Raw genomic sequence first — 9789 nt, 5'->3', positions numbered from 1 at the left:
CTCGCTCGGTGGGCCGGTGGGTCGATGCCGCTGCCCGGATCGCGCCGAACGCATGCGGACCTGCTCCGCTGCTTCTTTTCCTTATATCCATTCTTTAGCATCACCATGTGGGGTGCGATCATACCAGCACTAATGCACCGGATCCCATCAGAACTCCGAAGTTAAGCGTGCTTGGGCGAGAGTAGTACAAGGATGGGTGACCTCCTGGGAAGTCCTCGTGTTGCACCCTTTTTTTTTTTTTTTTCCTCTCTTTGCCCGCGCCTTTCACCCTCGGAGTTTCCCTTTTCTCCCGGCCCGACCGAGGGAACTCGCTCGGTGGGCCGGTGCGTCGATGCCGCTGCCCGGATCGCGCCGAACGCCTGCGGACCTGCTGCGCTGCTTCTTTTCCTTATATCCATTCTTTAGCATCACCATGTCGGGTGCGATCATACCAGCACTAATTCACCGGATCCCATCAGAACTCCGAAGTTAAGCGTGCTTGGGCGAGAGTAGTACTAGGATGGGTGACCTCCTGGGAAGTCCTCGTGTTGCACCCCTTTTTTTTTTTTTTTTTCCTCTCTTTCCCCGCTCCTTTCACCCTCGGAGTTTCCCTTTTCTCCCGGCCCGACCGAGGGAACTCGCTCGGTGGGCCGGTGCGTCGATGCCGCTGCCCGGATCGCGCCGAACGCCTGCGGACCTGCTGCGCTGCTTCTTTTCCTTATATCCATTCTTTAGCATCACCATGTCGGGTGCGATCATACCAGCACTAATGCACCGGATCCCATCAGAACTCCGAAGTTAAGCGTGCTTGGGCGAGAGTAGTACTAGGATGGGTGACCTCCTGGGAAGTCCTCGTGTTGAACCCCTTTTTTTTTTTTTTTTCCTCTCTTTCCCCGCGCCTTTCACCCTCGGAGTTTCCCTTTTCTCCCGGCCCGACCGAGGGAACTCGCTCGGTGGGCCGGTGCGTCGATGCCGCTGCCCGGATCGCGCCGAACGCATGCGGACCTGCTGCGCTGCTTCTTTTCCTTATATCCATTCTTTAGCATCACCATATCGGGTGCGATCATACCAGCACTAATGCACCGGATCCCATCAGAACTCCGAAGTTAAGCGTGCTTGGGCGAGAGTAGTACTAGGATGGGTGACCTCCTGGGAAGTCCTCGTGTTGCACCCCTTTTTTTTTTTTTTTTTCCTCTCTTTCCCCGCGCCTTTCACCCTCGGAGTTTCCCTTTTCTCCCGGCCCGACCGAGGGAACTCGCTCGGTGGGCCGGTGCGTCGATGCCGCTGCCCGGATCGCGCCGAACGCCTGCGGACCTGCTGCGCTGCTTCTTTTCCTTATATCCATTCTTTAGCATCACCATGTCGGGTGCGATCATACCAGCACTAATGCACCGGATCCCATCAGAACTCCGAAGTTAAGCGTGCTTGGGCGAGAGTAGTACTAGGATGGGTGACCTCCTGGGAAGTCCTCGTGTTGCACCCTTTTTTTTTTTTTTTTTCCTCTCTTTCCCCGCGCCTTTCACCCTCGGAGTTTCCCTTTTCTCCCAGCCCGACCGAGGGAACTCGCTCGGTGGGCCGGTGCGTCGATGCCGCTGCCCGGATCGCGCCGAACGCATGCGGACCTGCTGCGCTGCTTCTTTTCCTTATATCCATTCTTTAGCATCACCATGTGGGGTGCGATCATACCAGCACTAATGCACCGGATCCCATCAGAACTTCGAAGTTAAGCGTGCTTGGGCGAGAGTAGTACTAGGATTGGTGACCTCCTGGGAAGTCCTCGTGTTGCACCCCTTTTTTTTTTTTTTTTCCTCTCTTTCCCCGCGCCTTTCACCCTCGGAGTTTCCCTTTTCTCCCGGCCCGACCGAGGGAACTCGCTCGGTGGGCCGGTGGGTCGATGCCGCTGCCCGGATCGCGCCGAACGCATGCGGACCTGCTCCGCTGCTTCTTTTCCTTATATCCATTCTTTAGCATCACCATGTGGGGTGCGATCATACCAGCACTAATGCACCGGATCCCATCAGAACTCCGAAGTTAAGCGTGCTTGGGCGAGAGTAGTACAAGGATGGGTGACCTCCTGGGAAGTCCTCGTGTTGCACCCTTTTTTTTTTTTTTCCTCTCTTTGCCCGCGCCTTTCACCCTCGGAGTTTCCCTTTTCTCCCGGCCCGACCGAGGGAACTCGCTCGGTGGGCCGGTGCGTCGATGCCGCTGCCCGGATCGCGCCGAACGCCTGCGGACCTGCTGCGCTGCTTCTTTTCCTTATATCCATTCTTTAGCATCACCATGTCGGGTGCGATCATACCAGCACTAATTCACCGGATCCCATCAGAACTCCGAAGTTAAGCGTGCTTGGGCGAGAGTAGTACTAGGATGGGTGACCTCCTGGGAAGTCCTCGTGTTGCACCCCTTTTTTTTTTTTTTTTTCCTCTCTTTCCCCGCGCCTTTCACCCTCGGAGTTTCCCTTTTATCCCGGCCCGACCGAGGGAACTCGCTCGGTGGGACGGTGCGTCGATGCCGCTGCCCGGATCGCGCCGAACGCATGCGGACCTGCTGCGCTGCTTCTTTTCCTTATATCCATTCTTTAGCATCACCATGTCGGGTGCGATCATACCAGCACTAATGCACCGGATCCCATCAGAACTCCGAAGTTAAGCGTGCTTGGGCGAGAGTAGTACTAGGATGGGTGACCTCCTGGGAAGTCCTCGTGTTGCACCCTTTTTTTTTTTTTTTCCTCTCTTTCCCCGCGCCTTTCACCCTCGGAGTTTCCCTTTTCTCCCGGCCCGACCGAGGGAACTCGCTCGGTGGGCCGGTGCGTCGATGCCGCTGCCCGGATCGCGCCGAACGCCTGCGGACCTGCTGCGCTGCTTCTTTTCCTTATATCCATTCTTTAGCATCACCATGTCGGGTGCGATCATACCAGCACTAATGCACCGGATCCCATCAGAACTCCGAAGTTAAGCGTGCTTGGGCGAGAGTAGTACAAGGATGGGTGACCTCCTGGGAAGTCCTCGTGTTGCACCCCTTTTTTTTTGTTTTTTTCCTCTCTTTCCCCGCGCCTTTCACCCTCGGAGTTTCCCTTTTCTCCCGGCCCGACCGAGGGAACTCGCTCGGTGGGACGGTGCGTCGATGCCGCTGCCCGGATCGCGCCGAACGCATGCGGACCTGCTGCGCTGCTTCTTTTCCTTATATCCATTCTTTAGCATCACCATGTCGGGTGCGATCATACCAGCACTAATGCACCGGATCCCATCAGAACTCCGAAGTTAAGCGTGCTTGGGCGAGAGTAGTACTAGGATGGGTGACCTCCTGGGAAGTCCTCCTGTTGCACCCTTTTTTTTTTTTTTTCCTCTCTTTCCCCGCGCCTTTCACCCTCGGAGTTTCCCTTTTCTCCCGGCCCGACCGAGGGAACTCGCTCGGTGGGCCGGTGCGTCGATGCCGCTGCCCGGATCGCGCCGAACGCCTGCGGACCTGCTGCGCTGCTTCTTTTCCTTATATCCATTCTTTAGCATCACCATGTCGGGTGCGATCATACCAGCACTAATGCACCGGATCCCATCAGAACTCCGAAGTTAAGCGTGCTTGGGCGAGAGTAGTACTAGGATGGGTGACCTCCTGGGAAGTCCTCCTGTTGCACCCTTTTTTTTTTTTTTTCCTCTCTTTCCCCGCGCCTTTCACCCTCGGAGTTTCCCTTTTCTCCCGGCCCGACCGAGGGAACTCGCTCGGTGGGCCGGTGCGTCGATGCCGCTGCCCGGATCGCGCCGAACGCATGCGGACCTGCTGCGCTGCTTCTTTTCCTTATATCCATTCTTTAGCATCACCATGTCGGGTGCGATCATACCAGCACTAATGCACCGGATCCCATCAGAACTCCGAAGTTAAGCGTGCTTGGGCGAGAGTAGTACTAGGATGGGTGACCTCCTGGGAAGTCCTCGTGTTGCACCCCTTTTTTTTTTTTTTTCCCTCTCTTTCCCCGCGCCTTTCACCCTCGGAGTTTTCCTTTTCTCCCGGCCCGACCGAGGGAACTCGCTCGGTGGGCCGGTGCGTCGATGCCGCTGCCCGGATCGCGCCGAACGCATGCGGACCTGCTGCGCTGCTTCTTTTCCTTATATCCATTCTTTAGCATCACCATGTCGGGTGCGATCATACCAGCACTAACGCACCGGATCCCATCAGAACTCCGAAGTTAAGCGTGCTTGGGCGAGAGTAGTACTAGGATGGGTGACCTCCTGGGAAGTCCTCGTGTTGCACCCTTTTTTTTTTTTTTCCTCTCTTTCCCCGCGCCTTTCACCCTCGGAGTTTCCCTTTTCTCCCGGCCCGACCGAGGGAACTCGCTCGGTGGGCCGGTGCGTCGATGCCGCTGCCCGGATCGCGCCGAACGCCTGCGGACCTGCTGCGCTGCTTCTTTTCCTTATATCCATTCTTTAGCATCACCATGTCGGGTGCGATCCTACCAGCACTAATGCACCGGATCCCATCAGAACTCCGAAGTTAAGCGTGCTTGGGCGAGAGTAGTACTAGGATGGGTGACCTCCTGGGAAGTCCTCGTGTTGCACCCCTTTTTTTTTTTTTTTTTCCTCTCTTTCCCCGCGCCTTTCACCCTCGGAGTTTCCCTTTTATCCCGGCCCGACCGAGGGAACTCGCTCGGTGGGACGGTGCGTCGATGCCGCTGCCCGGATCGCGCCGAACGCATGCGGACCTGCTGCGCTGCTTCTTTTCCTTATATCCATTCTTTAGCATCACCATGTCGGGTGCGATCATACCAGCACTAATGCACCGGATCCCATCAGAACTCCGAAGTTAAGCGTGCTTGGGCGAGAGTAGTACTAGGATGGGTGACCTCCTGGGAAGTCCTCGTGTTGCACCCTTTTTTTTTTTTTTTTCCTCTCTTTCCCCGCGCCTTTCACCCTCGGAGTTTCCCTTTTCTCCCGGCCCGACCGAGGGAACTCGCTCGGTGGGACGGTGCGTCGATGCCGCTGCCCGGATCGCGCCGAACGCCTGCGGACCTGCTGCGCTGCTTCTTTTCCTTATATCCATTCTTTAGCATCACCATGTCGGGTGCGATCATACCAGCACTAATGCACCGGATCCCATCAGAACTCCGAAGTTAAGCGTGCTTGGGCGAGAGTAGTACAAGGATGGGTGACCTCCTGGGAAGTCCTCGTGTTGCACCCCTTTTTTTTTTTTTTTTTTCCTCTCTTTCCCCGCGCCTTTCACCCTCGGAGTTTCCCTTTTATCCCGGCCCGACCGAGGGAACTCGCTCGGTGGGACGGTGCGTCGATGCCGCTGCCCGGATCGCGCCGAACGCATGCGGACCTGCTGCGCTGCTTCTTTTCCTTATATCCATTCTTTAGCATCACCATGTCGGGTGCGATCATACCAGCACTAATGCACCGGATCCCATCAGAACTCCGAAGTTAAGCGTGCTTGGGCAAGAGTAGTACTAGGATGGGTGACCTCCTGGGAAGTCCTCGTGTTGCACCCTTTTTTTTTTTTTTTCCTCTCTTTCCCCGCGCCTTTCACCCTCGGAGTTTCCCTTTTCTCCCGGCCCGACCGAGGGAACTCGCTCGGTGGGCCGGTGCGTCGATGCCGCTGCCCGGATCGCGCCGAACGCCTGCGGACCTGCTGCGCTGCTTCTTTTCCTTATATCCATTCTTTAGCATCACCATGTCGGGTGCGATCATACCAGCACTAATGCACCGGATCCCATCAGAACTCCGAAGTTAAGCGTGCTTGGGCGAGAGTAGTACTAGGATGGGTGACCTCCTGGGAAGTCCTCGTGTTGCACCCCTTTTTTTTTTTTTTTTTCCTCTCTTTCCCCGCGCCTTTCACCCTCGGAGTTTCCCTTTTCTCCCGGCCCGACCGAGGGAACTCGCTCGGTGGGCCGGTGCGTCGATGCCGCTGCCCGGATCGCGCCGAACGCATGCGGACCTGCTGCGCTGCTTCTTTTCCTTATATCCATTCTTTAGCATCACCATGTCGGGTGCGATCATACCAGCACTAATGCACCGGATCCCATCAGAACTCCGAAGTTAAGCGTGCTTGGGCGAGAGTAGTACTAGGATGGGTGACCTCCTGGGAAGTCCTCGTGTTGCACCCCTTTTTTTTTTTTTTTTCCTCTCTTTCCCCGCGCCTTTCACCCTCGGAGTTTCCCTTTTCTCCCGGCCCGACCGAGGGAACTCGCTCGGTGGGCCGGTGCGTCGATGCCGCTGCCCGGATCGCGCCGAACGCATGCGGACCTGCTGCGCTGCTTCTTTTCCTTATATCCATTCTTTAGCATCACCATGTCGGGTGCGATCATACCAGCACTAATGCACCGGATCCCATCAGAACTCCGAAGTTAAGCGTGCTTGGGCGAGAGTAGTACTAGGATGGGTGACCTCCTGGGAAGTCCTCGTGTTGCACCCCTTTTTTTTTTTTTTTTCCTCTCTTTCCCCGCGCCTTTCACCCTCGGAGTTTCCCTTTTATCCCGGCCCGACCGAGGGAACTCGCTCGGTGGGACGGTGCGTCGATGCCGCTGCCCGGATCGCGCCGAACGCATGCGGACCTGCTGCGCTGCTTCTTTTCCTTATATCCATTCTTTAGCATCACCATGTCGGGTGCGATCATACCAGCACTAATGCACCGGATCCCATCAGAACTCCGAAGTTAAGCGTGCTTGGGCGAGAGTAGTACTAGGATGGGTGACCTCCTGGGAAGTCCTCGTGTTGAACCCCTTTTTTTTTTTTTTTTCCTCTCTTTCCCCGCGCCTTTCACCCTCGGAGTTTCCCTTTTCTCCCGGCCCGACCGAGGGAACTCGCTCGGTGGGCCGGTGGGTCGATGCCGCTGCCCGGATCGCGCCGAACGCATGCGGACCTGCTGCGCTGCTTCTTTTCCTTATATCCATTCTTTAGCATCACCATGTCGGGTGCGATCATACCAGCACTAATGCACCGGATCCCATCAGAACTCCGAAGTTAAGCGTGCTTGGGCGAGAGTAGTACTAGGATGGGTGACCTCCTGGGAAGTCCTCGTGTTGCACCCCTTTTTTTTTTTTTTTCCTCTCTTTCCCCGCGCCTTTCACCCTCGGAGTTTCCCTTTTCTCCCGGCCCGACCGAGGGAACTCGCTCGGTGGGCCGGTGCGTCGATGCCGCTGCCCGGATCGCGCCGAACGCATGCGGACCTGCTGCGCTGCTTCTTTTCCTTATATCCATTCTTTAGCATCACCATGTCGGGTGCGATCATACCAGCACTAATGCACCGGATCCCATCAGAACTCCGAAGTTAAGCGTGCTTGGGCGAGAGTAGTACTAGGATGGGTGACCTCCTGGGAAGTCCTCGTGTTGCACCCCTTTTTTTTTTTTTTTTCCTCTCTTTCCCCGCGCCTTTCACCCTCGGAGTTTCCCTTTTCTCCCGGCCCGACCGAGGGAACTCGCTCGGTGGGCCGGTGCGTCGATGCCGCTGGCCGGATCGCGCCGAACGCATGCGGACCTGCTGCGCTGCTTCTTTTCCTTATATCCATTCTTTAGCATCACCATGTCGGGTGCGATCATACCAGCACTAATGCACCGGATCCCATCAGAACTCCGAAGTTAAGCGTGCTTGGGCGAGAGTAGTACTAGGATGGGTGACCTCCTGGGAAGTCCTCGTGTTGCACCCCTTTTTTTTTTTTTTTTCCTCTCTTTCCCCGCGCCTTTCACCCTCGGAGTTTCCCTTTTATCCCGGCCCGACCGAGGGAACTCGCTCGGTGGGCCGGTGCGTCGATGCCGCTGCCCGGATCGCGCCGAACGCCTGCGGACCTGCTGCGCTGCTTCTTTTCCTTATATCCATTCTTTAGCATCACCATGTCGGGTGCGATCATACCAGCACTAATGCACCGGATCCCATCAGAACTCCGAAGTTAAGCGTGCTTGGGCGAGAGTAGTACTAGGATGGGTGACCTCCTGGGAAGTCCTCGTGTTGCACCCCTTTTTTTTTTTTTTTTCCTCTCTTTCCCCGCGCCTTTCACCCTCGGAGTTTCCCTTTTCTCCCGGCCCGACCGAGGGAACTCGCTCGGTGGGCCGGTGCGTCGATGCCGCTGCCCGGATCGCGCCGAACGCATGCGGACCTGCTGCGCTGCTTCTTTTCCTTATATCCATTCTTTAGCATCACCATGTCGGGTGCGATCATACCAGCACTAATGCACCGGATCCCATCAGAACTCCGAAGTTAAGCGTGCTTGGGCGAGAGTAGTACTAGGATGGGTGACCTCCTGGGAAGTCCTCGTGTTGCACCCCTTTTTTTTTTTTTTTTCCTCTCTTTCCCCGCGCCTTTCACCCTCGGAGTTTCCCTTTTCTCCCGGCCCGACCGAGGGAACTCGCTCGGTGGGCCGGTGCGTCGATGCCGCTGGCCGGATCGCGCCGAACGCATGCGGACCTGCTGCGCTGCTTCTTTTCCTTATATCCATTCTTTAGCATCACCATGTCGGGTGCGATCATACCAGCACTAATGCACCGGATCCCATCAGAACTCCGAAGTTAAGCGTGCTTGGGCGAGAGTAGTACTAGGATGGGTGACCTCCTGGGAAGTCCTCGTGTTGCACCCCTTTTTTTTTTTTTTTTCCTCTCTTTCCCCGCGCCTTTCACCCTCGGAGTTTCCCTTTTATCCCGGCCCGACCGAGGGAACTCGCTCGGTGGGCCGGTGCGTCGATGCCGCTGCCCGGATCGCGCCGAACGCCTGCGGACCTGCTGCGCTGCTTCTTTTCCTTATATCCATTCTTTAGCATCACCATGTCGCGTGCGATCATACCAGCACTAATGCACCGGATCCCATCAGAACTCCGAAGTTAAGCGTGCTTGGGCGAGAGTAGTACTAGGATGGGTGACCTCCTGGGAAGTCCTCGTGTTGCACCCCTTTTTTTTTTTTTTTTCCTCTCTTTCCCCGCGCCTTTCACCCTCGGAGTTTCCCTTTTCTCCCGGCCCGACCGAGGGAACTCGCTCGGTGGGCCGGTGCGTCGATGCCGCTGCCCGGATCGCGCCGAACGCATGCGGACCTGCTGCGCTGCTTCTTTTCCTTATATCCATTCTTTAGCATCACCATGTCGGGTGCGATCATACCAGCACTAATGCACCGGATCCCATCAGAACTCCGAAGTTAAGCGTGCTTGGGCGAGAGTAGTACTAGGATGGGTGACCTCCTGGGAAGTCCTCGTGTTGCACCCCTTTTTTTTTTTTTTTTTTCCTCTCTTTCCCCGCGCCTTTCACCCTCGGAGTTTCCCTTTTATCCCGGCCCGACCGAGGGAACTCGCTCGGTGGGACGGTGCGTCGATGCCGCTGCCCGGATCGCGCCGAACGCATGCGGACCTGCTGCGCTGCTTCTTTTCCTTATATCCATTCTTTAGCATCACCATGTCGGGTGCGATCATACCAGCACTAATGCACCGGATCCCATCAGAACTCCGAAGTTAAGCGTGCTTGGGCGAGAGTAGTACTAGGATGGGTGACCTCCTGGGAAGTCCTCGTGTTGAACCCCTTTTTTTTTTTTTTTTCCTCTCTTTCCCCGCGCCTTTCACCCTCGGAGTTTCCCTTTTCTCCCGGCCCGACCGAGGGAACTCGCTCGGTGGGCCGGTGGGTCGATGCCGCTGCCCGGATCGCGCCGAACGCATGCGGACCTGCTGCGCTGCTTCTTTTCCTTATATCCATTCTTTAGCATCACCATGTCGGGTGCGATCATACCAGCACTAATGCACCGGATCCCATCAGAACTCCGAAGTTAAGCGTGCTTGGGCGAGAGTAGTACTAGGATGGGTGACCTCCTGGGAAGTCCTCGTGTTGCACCCCTTTTTTTTTTTTTTTTTCC

The 9789-nt window shown here is 56.3% G+C and overlaps 32 non-coding genes across 32 annotated transcripts; all 32 read left to right on the top strand.

Moving 5' to 3' along the window:
- The first annotated feature begins 110 nt into the window (after window positions 1-110).
- LOC132801759 (5S ribosomal RNA) lies at window positions 111-229 on the top strand. The gene has a single exon (XR_009636879.1). It is a non-coding gene; the product is annotated as a 5S ribosomal RNA (ribosomal RNA).
- A 188-nt stretch (window positions 230-417) lies between these two features.
- LOC132801475 (5S ribosomal RNA) lies at window positions 418-536 on the top strand. Its single transcript, XR_009636591.1, has one exon. It is a non-coding gene; the product is annotated as a 5S ribosomal RNA (ribosomal RNA).
- Window positions 537-726: 190 nt separating this feature from the next.
- On the top strand, window positions 727-845 carry LOC132801936 (5S ribosomal RNA). Its single transcript, XR_009637057.1, has one exon. It is a non-coding gene; the product is annotated as a 5S ribosomal RNA (ribosomal RNA).
- Window positions 846-1034: 189 nt separating this feature from the next.
- LOC132800875 (5S ribosomal RNA) lies at window positions 1035-1153 on the top strand. The gene has a single exon (XR_009635990.1). It is a non-coding gene; the product is annotated as a 5S ribosomal RNA (ribosomal RNA).
- A 190-nt stretch (window positions 1154-1343) lies between these two features.
- LOC132801194 (5S ribosomal RNA) lies at window positions 1344-1462 on the top strand. Its single transcript, XR_009636310.1, has one exon. It is a non-coding gene; the product is annotated as a 5S ribosomal RNA (ribosomal RNA).
- A 189-nt stretch (window positions 1463-1651) lies between these two features.
- Window positions 1652-1770, top strand: LOC132802125 (5S ribosomal RNA). Its single transcript, XR_009637247.1, has one exon. It is a non-coding gene; the product is annotated as a 5S ribosomal RNA (ribosomal RNA).
- A 189-nt stretch (window positions 1771-1959) lies between these two features.
- Window positions 1960-2078, top strand: LOC132801758 (5S ribosomal RNA). The gene has a single exon (XR_009636878.1). It is a non-coding gene; the product is annotated as a 5S ribosomal RNA (ribosomal RNA).
- A 186-nt stretch (window positions 2079-2264) lies between these two features.
- LOC132801474 (5S ribosomal RNA) lies at window positions 2265-2383 on the top strand. Its single transcript, XR_009636590.1, has one exon. It is a non-coding gene; the product is annotated as a 5S ribosomal RNA (ribosomal RNA).
- A 190-nt stretch (window positions 2384-2573) lies between these two features.
- Window positions 2574-2692, top strand: LOC132801193 (5S ribosomal RNA). The gene has a single exon (XR_009636309.1). It is a non-coding gene; the product is annotated as a 5S ribosomal RNA (ribosomal RNA).
- A 187-nt stretch (window positions 2693-2879) lies between these two features.
- LOC132801689 (5S ribosomal RNA) lies at window positions 2880-2998 on the top strand. The gene has a single exon (XR_009636809.1). It is a non-coding gene; the product is annotated as a 5S ribosomal RNA (ribosomal RNA).
- A 190-nt stretch (window positions 2999-3188) lies between these two features.
- On the top strand, window positions 3189-3307 carry LOC132802011 (5S ribosomal RNA). Its single transcript, XR_009637132.1, has one exon. It is a non-coding gene; the product is annotated as a 5S ribosomal RNA (ribosomal RNA).
- Window positions 3308-3494: 187 nt separating this feature from the next.
- Window positions 3495-3613, top strand: LOC132802010 (5S ribosomal RNA). Its single transcript, XR_009637131.1, has one exon. It is a non-coding gene; the product is annotated as a 5S ribosomal RNA (ribosomal RNA).
- A 187-nt stretch (window positions 3614-3800) lies between these two features.
- On the top strand, window positions 3801-3919 carry LOC132800874 (5S ribosomal RNA). Its single transcript, XR_009635989.1, has one exon. It is a non-coding gene; the product is annotated as a 5S ribosomal RNA (ribosomal RNA).
- A 189-nt stretch (window positions 3920-4108) lies between these two features.
- Window positions 4109-4227, top strand: LOC132801259 (5S ribosomal RNA). The gene has a single exon (XR_009636375.1). It is a non-coding gene; the product is annotated as a 5S ribosomal RNA (ribosomal RNA).
- A 186-nt stretch (window positions 4228-4413) lies between these two features.
- Window positions 4414-4532, top strand: LOC132801598 (5S ribosomal RNA). Its single transcript, XR_009636717.1, has one exon. It is a non-coding gene; the product is annotated as a 5S ribosomal RNA (ribosomal RNA).
- Window positions 4533-4722: 190 nt separating this feature from the next.
- Window positions 4723-4841, top strand: LOC132801192 (5S ribosomal RNA). Its single transcript, XR_009636308.1, has one exon. It is a non-coding gene; the product is annotated as a 5S ribosomal RNA (ribosomal RNA).
- Window positions 4842-5029: 188 nt separating this feature from the next.
- LOC132801688 (5S ribosomal RNA) lies at window positions 5030-5148 on the top strand. Its single transcript, XR_009636808.1, has one exon. It is a non-coding gene; the product is annotated as a 5S ribosomal RNA (ribosomal RNA).
- A 191-nt stretch (window positions 5149-5339) lies between these two features.
- Window positions 5340-5458, top strand: LOC132801712 (5S ribosomal RNA). The gene has a single exon (XR_009636832.1). It is a non-coding gene; the product is annotated as a 5S ribosomal RNA (ribosomal RNA).
- A 187-nt stretch (window positions 5459-5645) lies between these two features.
- On the top strand, window positions 5646-5764 carry LOC132800872 (5S ribosomal RNA). Its single transcript, XR_009635988.1, has one exon. It is a non-coding gene; the product is annotated as a 5S ribosomal RNA (ribosomal RNA).
- Window positions 5765-5954: 190 nt separating this feature from the next.
- LOC132800870 (5S ribosomal RNA) lies at window positions 5955-6073 on the top strand. Its single transcript, XR_009635986.1, has one exon. It is a non-coding gene; the product is annotated as a 5S ribosomal RNA (ribosomal RNA).
- A 189-nt stretch (window positions 6074-6262) lies between these two features.
- Window positions 6263-6381, top strand: LOC132800869 (5S ribosomal RNA). The gene has a single exon (XR_009635985.1). It is a non-coding gene; the product is annotated as a 5S ribosomal RNA (ribosomal RNA).
- Window positions 6382-6570: 189 nt separating this feature from the next.
- Window positions 6571-6689, top strand: LOC132801935 (5S ribosomal RNA). The gene has a single exon (XR_009637056.1). It is a non-coding gene; the product is annotated as a 5S ribosomal RNA (ribosomal RNA).
- Window positions 6690-6878: 189 nt separating this feature from the next.
- Window positions 6879-6997, top strand: LOC132800868 (5S ribosomal RNA). Its single transcript, XR_009635984.1, has one exon. It is a non-coding gene; the product is annotated as a 5S ribosomal RNA (ribosomal RNA).
- A 188-nt stretch (window positions 6998-7185) lies between these two features.
- On the top strand, window positions 7186-7304 carry LOC132800867 (5S ribosomal RNA). The gene has a single exon (XR_009635983.1). It is a non-coding gene; the product is annotated as a 5S ribosomal RNA (ribosomal RNA).
- A 189-nt stretch (window positions 7305-7493) lies between these two features.
- Window positions 7494-7612, top strand: LOC132800866 (5S ribosomal RNA). Its single transcript, XR_009635982.1, has one exon. It is a non-coding gene; the product is annotated as a 5S ribosomal RNA (ribosomal RNA).
- A 189-nt stretch (window positions 7613-7801) lies between these two features.
- Window positions 7802-7920, top strand: LOC132800865 (5S ribosomal RNA). The gene has a single exon (XR_009635981.1). It is a non-coding gene; the product is annotated as a 5S ribosomal RNA (ribosomal RNA).
- Window positions 7921-8109: 189 nt separating this feature from the next.
- On the top strand, window positions 8110-8228 carry LOC132800864 (5S ribosomal RNA). Its single transcript, XR_009635980.1, has one exon. It is a non-coding gene; the product is annotated as a 5S ribosomal RNA (ribosomal RNA).
- A 189-nt stretch (window positions 8229-8417) lies between these two features.
- Window positions 8418-8536, top strand: LOC132800863 (5S ribosomal RNA). Its single transcript, XR_009635979.1, has one exon. It is a non-coding gene; the product is annotated as a 5S ribosomal RNA (ribosomal RNA).
- Window positions 8537-8725: 189 nt separating this feature from the next.
- Window positions 8726-8844, top strand: LOC132801647 (5S ribosomal RNA). Its single transcript, XR_009636767.1, has one exon. It is a non-coding gene; the product is annotated as a 5S ribosomal RNA (ribosomal RNA).
- A 189-nt stretch (window positions 8845-9033) lies between these two features.
- On the top strand, window positions 9034-9152 carry LOC132800862 (5S ribosomal RNA). Its single transcript, XR_009635978.1, has one exon. It is a non-coding gene; the product is annotated as a 5S ribosomal RNA (ribosomal RNA).
- A 191-nt stretch (window positions 9153-9343) lies between these two features.
- Window positions 9344-9462, top strand: LOC132801934 (5S ribosomal RNA). The gene has a single exon (XR_009637055.1). It is a non-coding gene; the product is annotated as a 5S ribosomal RNA (ribosomal RNA).
- A 189-nt stretch (window positions 9463-9651) lies between these two features.
- LOC132800861 (5S ribosomal RNA) lies at window positions 9652-9770 on the top strand. Its single transcript, XR_009635977.1, has one exon. It is a non-coding gene; the product is annotated as a 5S ribosomal RNA (ribosomal RNA).
- Window positions 9771-9789: the final 19 nt, after the last annotated feature.

This window comes from Ziziphus jujuba, chromosome 2 (assembly GCF_031755915.1).
Source record: "Ziziphus jujuba cultivar Dongzao chromosome 2, ASM3175591v1".
NCBI lineage: Eukaryota > Viridiplantae > Streptophyta > Magnoliopsida > Rosales > Rhamnaceae > Ziziphus > Ziziphus jujuba.
This window is presented reverse-complemented; position numbering and strand designations above follow the sequence as displayed.